The sequence below is a fragment of the Neofelis nebulosa genome, chromosome 6 (assembly GCF_028018385.1).
Source record: "Neofelis nebulosa isolate mNeoNeb1 chromosome 6, mNeoNeb1.pri, whole genome shotgun sequence".
Lineage (NCBI taxonomy): Eukaryota > Metazoa > Chordata > Mammalia > Carnivora > Felidae > Neofelis > Neofelis nebulosa.
Genome location: NC_080787.1, coordinates 153,655,125 through 153,664,607, shown reverse-complemented (window position 1 = coordinate 153,664,607; position 9,483 = coordinate 153,655,125). Strand labels below are relative to the sequence as shown.

The 9,483-nt window shown below is 60.0% G+C and overlaps 1 protein-coding gene across 2 annotated transcripts in view; it reads left to right on the top strand.

The window, feature by feature from the left end:
- Window positions 1–3,925: 3,925 nt before the first annotated feature.
- UNC93A (unc-93 homolog A) overlaps window positions 3,926–9,483 on the top strand; it is a 41,350-nt gene continuing 35,792 nt past the window's right edge. The window contains exon 1 of one of the 2 annotated variants that reach the window (XM_058735903.1): window positions 3,926–4,132. The gene's annotated coding sequence lies outside the window, so the exon portion shown is untranslated. Of the gene's footprint in view, window positions 4,133–8,024; window positions 8,158–9,483 lie in introns of those variants that run through there. The other variant, XM_058735904.1, reaches the window with a different exon arrangement.

The window sequence follows — 9,483 nt, the reverse complement described above, 5'->3', positions numbered from 1 at the left end:
ATGTCTGGCTGTCGGCCCACAACACTCATTATTGTAGCTGGTGACCTCACGTGTAGCGAGTGGCCAACCAGCAGCAGACTACTCCATGGAACCTTCCAGATTATTGTCCCCAAGCATCCACATATAAAAATACACATTATTTTATTAAATTATTGTATAAGGTTCCCCAGAGCAGCTGGACCGATGGGATAAATGTGAAGACATACATGAGAGGAGATTTATAAGGTGTTGGCTCACAGGGTCATGGGGGCTGAGAAGTCCCACCACCTGCCATCCGCAAGCTGGAAATCCGGGCAGGCCAGTCTGAGGGCAGCAGAAGCTGAGAGCAGAACGTCCCAGCTCAACGGCGAACCAGAAAAGGGGCGCAAATTCTCCTCTGCCTTTTCTCTTCGGGCCCCCACGAGGCCGGACGAGGCCCCTCACGCTGGGGAGGCCGTCTGCGTTACAGAGTCACAGACTCAAATGTGGATCTCACCAGAACGCCCCATCCCAGACACAGCCGGGGTGGTGTCTACTCAGGGCACCACGGACGGCCAGGTTGACACAAAACATGAGCCACCACATTGACTTTCCTTCCACTCCTCCTTCCTACGAAAGGAAGGCATCAGATTGCTTTTCGCAGCGGCACGCGATCTGTGACTCCATCTCAAGACCGTAAAGGAGGGTCACAAAATATCTGTTGGGGTGGAGCATGTGGGTCCCATGGAAGTGAAGCCGTGGTCCCGTACCCCCAAGGGCGAGGCCACGTCCGTCAGGCCCCCTTACAGCTCTAACAAGAGTCTATTTCTAATGGCGAGATTTCAGAAAACATGACAGCAAATTCAGGGACAGGTGGGCAATTTTCTGGGGCCCCCTCGAACCATCCCTCATGGACGGCACCGGATTCCGAATTCACAACACAAACGGCATGTTAATAAGCCGGGCCCAGACTTGTTGAGTCTGAAATAATGGTTCCTTTTGAGCCAAGCGCGGGATCAAATGCGCGGTTCTCAGGCAGGAGGAAAGGGCTCCTGTCCTGTCCGTGGGCGTTTGGGCGGAGGGAGGGGCCGATGTGCACCTTCAAGGTCGGCGCTCTCCCGGTCCACGCTGCCGAGGTGGGCAGCGCTCGGCCTATGGCCTCGAGGATTTTTTGTTTACTTGTCTCCTCTGATGCCTCACGCAGCTCCAATCGGCTCTAGGGAGACTCGTGTTGGATCGGAGCCTCATGCACACACTGACCCGCGGTCTGGAAGCCGCCCAGGCCCTCCCTGCCTCTGCACAGGTGACTGGGGACACAGCAAGGAGGGGCGGACGGCGCCTCAGTCCCCATCAGTGCACAACATCGGTGGACAGTTAGTGGGGGCTCCGGGGAGAGAGATCCCTGTTTTTTGTCCCAATGAGCCAGGAAGCCACACACGAACTGGAATCTTCGATATGCACCTGGCTGCTTCGAAGGCCCTCCCTGCAGAGCTGACGGCTCCCCAGCCATCGTGCGCGAGGCCTAACGGGAACCCCGGCCGTTTGTGCTCCAAGACCCAAGGGGGCCACTCGGGACACGGCCTCGTTTGGTCTGGAAAGCCACCTTCAAGTAGCTGTCTGTTGTTCAGGGACAGCACGCGGTTTCTGTGCTTTCCTACTTGGGGTTTCCGGCCGAGTTAGTGAAAAACGGGCTCTCACCTGCCGCCCTGGCGGTTTTTCCACGGTGCTTCAGGAAATTGCCCGATTTGCGGGAGATCAGAGGTGGAGGGAGGACCGGGAGGGAGGGAGACCTCATTGCTGTCCCCTCTGCCGGGCTCCACGGGCCGCCTGGGAGGTGGGGGGCAGGCCTGCTGGGGGAGGCTCCCGGTCCCTGACCCCTAGGAGAGGTAAGCCGCCAGCCGTCCTCCCAGGCACCTGCCCCGAGTTAGTGGTTCCTAGACCTCGGCCATGGGCGTTCTCATGCTCCTTCTCGAATTTTCCCCGCGCCACAGGGGAGGACCCTGGGCTTCGGAACTTAAGCCTGAGAGAAAGCGTGGGCGGGGTGTCAGGCTGAGGGGGTTGGGCGTGTGACCCCGATCGCCGCGTGTGGGTGGCCTCATTCTCCACTCCCCACCTGGCAGGCCAGCCCAGGGTACTGCGTCTGGCTGACGGAAAGTGGGCAGATGAGCCTGTGCTCCTGCTGGCTGGGTCTATCTGGAACCTTCCGAAAGGGAGGGGGACCCTTCTCCTGCCTCGTTCTCTGACTGAATGGGAGGGGGGGGGGATGGTCTGCGGGGGTGGAAGGGTAGAGGCACGGGAGGACTCCCGCATGACCACAAGGGAGGGGACACCACGGGACCCCAGCATGACTGACAGAAAGTCACTTATGGGGAACACTGGGTTTTTCTAAGCAAAACCGAACTTTCTTGGACGAGCACTGAGAATGGAGAGTCTCCGCGTCGGGGGAGGGAGTCCGGCTCCAAACACGGGCTGTCGCGCCCTCTCCAAGGCTTCCGTTTCCCCTCCGCACGACGGGGAGGGGCAGCGACTCCCTGCTGCGTCCCAGCCAAGATCACAGGACATGAACCTCCGGGTGCTCCTTGGCCAACGTCTGGCCTCGTAGGCGCCTGATAAATGTTTGCTTCCCTCCTCTTCGGGCGGCCTCTCCACCTGTCCCATGACCTCAGCGGCCTTTCTCGGAGCCTCGTCCACCCCTGCGTTGGGTCACGTGTGTGAGAGGAAAATCGTCGCACCTGCCCGTGGCCGTGCCCTGCCCTCCGTCCTTTGCGGTAATATCTCACCTCGCACCCGGACACGCTGGTCTGTCGACAAACCTCCACCAACTGATGGAAGAGCCTGGGTCCCACCGTTACCGGGGGGACGAGCTGCCCCAGTGGGAGCCAGACTGAAATCCCACCGCAACAGCTCGTAACGACGCAGCCCCGCCGAGCTCGCATTCAGGCAGGACACGCTGAGCGCGGGCCCCCGGGGGAAGAGAGTGCGGCCCCGGGGACCCCGCGTTTTAAAAACTAACTTACTGTGGCCGGGCTTTACGCAGGAACAATGGACAAGCGAAACCTGTCCGCGTAAGGCGTGACGTTCTGACCCAGGGGTGCCTGGGCCACGGCTCCCGCGACCGAGGCGATGAACACATCCATCTGACACACTTACTGAGGATCTGGTCTCCGGGCACGTTCAAGTTCACAATACTGTGAACGGCACTCGGCGTGCCACACCACCGGCCCCCAGAACTTACTCGTCCTTCACCTGGGAGTCGGGACCCCAGCCCCAGGGCGGGCAGGCACCGTTGCACTGCCTGGGGCCGTCAGCCCATTTCCATCCCACAGGCGGGGGAGCGTGCGTGTCCGTCTGTCTGTGCGGAGCTTTCCCACCTGCCACGACGCCCCCAGGCTCGTCCCTGCGACGGCGGCACGACTTCCTCCCTTCTGGTGGGGTGGCCGCACGGTACCCCCCCCCCCCCCCCCCGACCAGGTCCCCGCCTGACGGAGGAAGTACGGACACTCGCTCAGGGTCAGAGCGTCTGGAAGCCCGGAGGCCCCTTTGAGGTGGGTGCCGGCAGGTGCCCCGCTGCACGCGAGGGGGACTCGGGGACAGGCCAGTGGAGGAAGCCCTTCCAAGGAGAACCACCAGGCACAGCCAAGTGCCCGGGCTCAGATGCAGAGCGCACCCCTGAAGATGCACACGGGTTCGCGCCCACACCGTCTGAACATCGCACACGCTGCGTGGACGTCACACGCACGCTTCTGTGGGATGTACGTCACACGCGTGCTTACGCACAACGTCACACACGCGCTTATTCGCTACGTAGGCGTCACACACACATTTATACCACGTACACGTCACATACACGTACGCTTATTACCACATATACATCACGCGTACGGGCACCGCACGTACGTCACAGACGCATAGCACGTCTCCATCGCACACACACACGCCGCGTGTGCATCATGCACACACGTGTGCGTCTCCCACGACTCCCTCACTATGCACTGGCTCTGTGCCGTATGTCACATCGTTGTGGTCACCCTCGCCCCGAACGCCTCCTCTCCTGGGTGTGGGGTCCACACCCGCTGCCAGCTGGGATCCGCCCCTTCTCTCGAATAGACATGAACTCCGAACGCCCCGGATGCGATGAGACGGCGTGCACGGGCTGAGGCGAGGATCTCCCTCCGTAAGCTGGGTCTTGCGAAGGGGACCCCCCCCCCACCCGGTGTCCGGAGGGTGCGCTGGCCGAGCTGGGAGACCGGCTCCCGTCCCCTCCGGCGCGGCGGCCAGACTCCGCCTGAGAGCAGACGCGAGCAGCCAGCAGCGGGAAAGCGGGCGCGTGTAGTCGGTCTGCGTGCATGGGAGCCTGCAGAAAGGGACACGAAGCCCTGAAGGAGCGCACGGGCACCGGCTTGTGCACACCAGGGCACGCGCGCCGTCCTGCGCAGGAACGCGGAGCCGTGGGCTCACGCGGGGTCCGCTCTGGCCGGGGGGGGGGGGGGGCAGGGCGCCGGGGAGGCGGGCGACAGCGACAGCGACAGCGGATGGGTTGTTTTAGCAGGTCCGTTCGTCCAGGTGCATTTCGTGTCGGGATTACCGTCGGCAGTTGCCGCCTCCTGGACCAGGATGTCCTCTTCCTGGTGGGGGAGGGTCCAGGAAATCTCACCTCTTGCGTTTAGCCAGGACGAGGGAGGGCAGGGAGCCCCCCCTGCACCTGCTGCTTCCCTCGAGCGGAACAGTCGGCATAGTTAGGGGCATAGTTAAGGCGTGTTCTGAACCCCTTCAAGAGTCGGCAAGGATATCAAGAAGCTGAGAGGTGGTGGGCTGGAGAGACGGAGCCAGCGGTGAAGACGGGGGGGGGGGGGGGGGGGGGGAGCGGCCGTCCCCGCACAGCGCGCACTGTCACTTGAGCCTGCAGCCAGCCTGCAGACCGTCGGTCCGTCGCAGGAGGTGCTAACACGCTGGGGGAGAATCCACAGCCCTCACGCTTAAGCGTCAGCGTGGCGCCACAAGCGGACCCTGCCCACGGCTCCGCTGTGCGGGCGTCCTTCCCGCCCGCATTCCCACGCTCGGCCGCACCCGAGTCACCCGGGGCGCCCCACCCGAGCTTTGGTTCCCAGGGGACACGATGCTGCCGGCGTGGGGACACATCTCGGGGGCCGCCATCCTCCGTTCCTGCAGGGCAAGCCTCCGCTCACGTGGCGGCCCAGGCGTGGCTCGGAAACCTTCCCGGGGCCAGCGGCCAAGTCCAACAAGCGGGGTGGCCTATCGTCTCCCAGCTCTGGAGGCTGAAATCTGAGCAAGGGTCAGCTGGGAACCTGCAAAGGCCCTGGAGGAGCCGTCTGTTCCGGGCCTTTCTCTCGGCCTCTGGTGGGGCTGCCCTCCTTGGCGGTGCTTGGTCCGCACACGCGTCTCCCTGGTCACGGTCTCCGTCATCACATGGGTTGTCTGTGCGTGTCTGTGTCTGTGTGTGCGTCTATGTGTGTGCCTATGTGTGTGCATGCACGTGCATGTGGTGTGTGCGTCTGTGTGTGCATCTACGTGTGTCTATGTGTGTGCATGCGGTGTGTGCGTCTCTGTGTCTATGTGTGCATGTCTGTGTGTGCACCTGTGTCTGTGTGTCGTCTCCTTTCCTCCCCGTGGTTTGTGCGCTCCGGGGTCCAGGATTTGATTCCCGTCACTGCTGACCCTTTGGGCATCAGAGAAAGATTCCAGGTGCAGTGACCTCGTGTCCTTGTTCACACTGGTCCAGGGTCATGTCCTTGTGTGCAGTGACCTCGTGTCCATCCCCGGCCTGGCCACAGGACCAGTTCACGCCCTTCTGCTCCTCCTATCCACCCCTTCCCCGGGGCCCTTGTCTCTCACTCACACATGGAGCACAGGTCGGCATGGGAGCGCCGTTTCCTGTCGCCTCCTGTAGCACGGCCTCGGTGGGACGGTTCCTCTTGTCCCCAAACGCCGCTGTCTCACGGATCTGCATCCACTAGGGGAAGGTTGAAACCCAGACTTCAGCGGCAGCTGGGTGGGCACCTTCCGGCACCTTCTCAGCCTTGCTCTGTTTTGTTTCCTCTCCTCTAGCAAAACCGGTGGTGGAACGGCTGCGTGCACACACTAGGGACGTAAGAAAATGCCGCCCTCCACATGCACCCCCGTGTTTTTAGCAGCGCTGTCGACAGGAGCCAAAGTATGGAAAGAGCCCAAATGTCCCTCGATGGTTGAATGGATAAAGAAGGTGTGGTCTATACATACAATGGAGTTACTACCCAGCAATCAAAAACAATGAAATTTTGCCTTTGGCAACTACGTGGATGGAACTGGAGGGTATGATGCTAAGTGAAATTAGTCAGAGAAAACAAAAATCAGATGACTTCACTCATTTGAGGGCTTTAAGAGACAAAACAGATGAACATAAGGGGAGGGAAACAAAAATAATATAAAAACAGGGAGGGGGACAAAACACAAAAGACTCTTAAATACAGAGAACAGAGGGTTGCTGGAGGGGGTGTGGGAGGGGAGATGGGCTAAATGGGGAAGGGGCCCTAAGGAATCTACTCCAGAAATCATTGTTGCACTAGATGCTAACTAATCTAGATGTAAATGAAAAAATAGATACATGAAATGCAGCCCTCATGACCCGTGAGAAGCTTCTCCAGGGCTAATACCGTCCGTAAACATTGGGTCTTGTGAATCTGTGTTGTGCCCAGTCACGTGGTTGCCCTGCTAAACCCCCAGTCTCGGGGGGTCGCCGTTAGGCCGGGTCAGCCCGTCATGCTGCCTCCTCCCCGGACCCTGGGACAGCCGCAGGCCCTGGAAGAATCTGGAAGGCTCGGTCACTGTGGAGGCGGCTGGCTGCTTCAGGGACGTGGGGCTCCGTGGACTTTCTGTCTGTCCATCTGTTTATGACAGTCTGATCTTCCATTTTCCAGATGATTCTCAAGGCTGCCCCCAAAACGCAGAGCCGTATCTGGCAAGTGGTGCCCCAGACGTGGACTTTCCTGACACCTGGTGGCCACTGCCTGCCCCCCGGCATCACAGGCTCTCTGCCGTCATACGGTCGTTGCTGAGGAAGACAGATGAGCAGGAGAGAAACCACAGAAGCCCAGCAAGCACGTGGGGGGGCTCGGGACCAGTAACACAGGGGGGTGGTTGGAACCTGGCTTCAGCGACATCTCTGCCGAGGAACAGTGCGTTTGTAGACAAGGGACAAGAGAGGGAAGGGGCCTGAGGGTTCCACGCTGGCGAATACACGGGGAGAGGAGGGAAGATGGGGCTGTCTACACAGGGTCTGAGATCCGGGTCCTCCGGTGCCAACTCTGCGCTGAGTCTAGGCTCCTCTCGTGATTAAGAATCACCTTGCCCTTCCTGGTCGGGGGAAGGCAGCGGGTTTCTCTGTGTCCGCCTTTTCTCAGCTGCCTTCAGCTGGGAAAACTCCTACAGCAGGGGCCGTGTGAAAACACAGACTATCAGCGATGACTTGGAAAGACGCGACTTGGCTCGCAGAACCCACGCACAGCCCGTTTTCCCGAGGAAATCCGGTCGCGAGGTGAGGGGCAGGCCCGCGTGGGGTTCGGGAGGTCGGCCGACACAGCAGGTGCGCTGCTGACTCCCGGCTGGTGAAGGACCCTCAGGGAGACATCTGTGTGGAAGGCTCCAGGTTCACACCAGCTGGGCGCCCTGCCTTGGGAACGCGGCACACGGGGCCCCGGTGGCGGGACCCTGGCCCCCAAGGGCCGAGTTGCCCCGCAGGCCGTGCGCTGTGAGCGCAGAGCCCTTGCTCACTTGTGAGTCACGATCCCCCGGTTCCCGGACACGTCATCAGCCTGATTTCTCTGTGCCTCCCCACCGTGTCACGGCCTCTGGTCCCACGGCCCCGCCACAGTCGTGGAGGCGCGGGGAAAGCTTCCTGACTGAGTGGCAGCAGCAGGTGCGTGGCTGCCTCCCAGACGGGGCGGGGGAGGCGGGGGACAGCTGATCCTCGGGGGCAGAGGGCAGCGTCCAGCGTGTGGCCACCACGGCGAGCGGGCCTAGCCAGGGGTCTCAGGCCGCAGCACCGCACGTGTCCCCGCGGCCCTGGAGGGAATGTCCGCAGGGAGCCGTGTGCACAGCTGTCGGCCAGGCCGCCTCCAGGGGCTCAAGCGCACATCCTGCTTCTCTCCGGCTCGTCCCAGACAGGCCGGGCCTCGAGGAGCTGCTGACCCCGTGTGGAAGCAGGTGGGGACGAAGCGGTCACGGGCAGCAGGGTGGCAGTGGGGTTCTGCCACGCTTCCGAGGGACGCCCGCGCCTCGTGCAGGAGCTGGGGGTGGTGGTGAGGCTCCGTCTGGAAGCACAGGAAGCTGTGAGCAGGGCTAGGGGTTTCTGGCGGCAGCTACTTGGACGCCTGTTTGCATTGGCTTCGGGGGCCGGGGAGGCGGGAGAACGCCTCAGAGAGGGTACTGATGAAGTCAGAGGCCTAGAAATAATTCTGAGTTTCAGTTTAATGTTCAGAGTTCTTTGTCACAAAACCCTTTCTATAAATATAGTTTCCTTTAAAAATGTTTACTCTCGGGGGGCCTGGGTGGCTCAGTCAGCCCAACGCCTGACTCTCGATTTCAGCTCAGGTTATGATCCCACAGTTCATGGGGTCGAGCCCCGCGTCAGGCTCTGTGCTGGGCGCGGAGCCTGCTTGAGAGTCGCTCTCTGCACCCCCCCCCCGCTCGCACACCCTCGTTCCCTTTCTCTAAAAAAAGTAATAACGAAGTAAAAATCTTTATGCTTTTTCAAATTAAATGGTTTTCCTAAAAATGGGGGAACGGTATACAGGTGCATGGGACAGAGGGCACGTTCGCCCCCTGCGCCCACACTTGTGCTGTGCAGAGAAGGGTTTGGCCTGAGTCTGCTTGTAGGCTCATTGTATGCGGGTGTGCAACGCGTGCACCTGTGTGTATATTGGTACTCACGTACGCATATGCACATGTGTCCGAGAGTTTTCTTTTTTCTTATGAAATGTCTTCATTTTTCATCGAAATATAGTCAACACACCGTGTTATATTAGATCCAGGTGTACAAGAGAGTGATTCGACATCCACACACCACACAGTCCTCATCGCCACATCACACGCCAAACCGCTGATCCCTTCCCCCACCCCTCCCCTCCGGGGACCAGGGTGTCCTCTGTGCTCAAGAGTCTGTGTTTTGATTCGTCTCTTTCTTCTTTATCCGCTCATTTGTTTTGTTTCTGGGCCCCATGGAGATGACTTTTTCCATTAAAACGGGCTCGTGCTACTTTTGTTCAAAAACCAAACAAAAATGTTCAGTAGAAGGGTTTATAAAATGTTCTCGGCCACACCACGCTCTCATCCGGTCTGCCTTTCCACACCTTGCCGGCAAATCTTTCCCAGAGAGCTGAGCAGTTCCCAGATAAGCAGCCGCTGGATGATCTGCAATTTGCAAACAGGTCCTGCGACTTGCCGAAGCGAAAACAGGTCTTACGCAAGGATTTCCCGAGGTACTACTGAATAGAGTCGTTTGAGCTCCTTGCGACCAAAGGCAAACCAGGA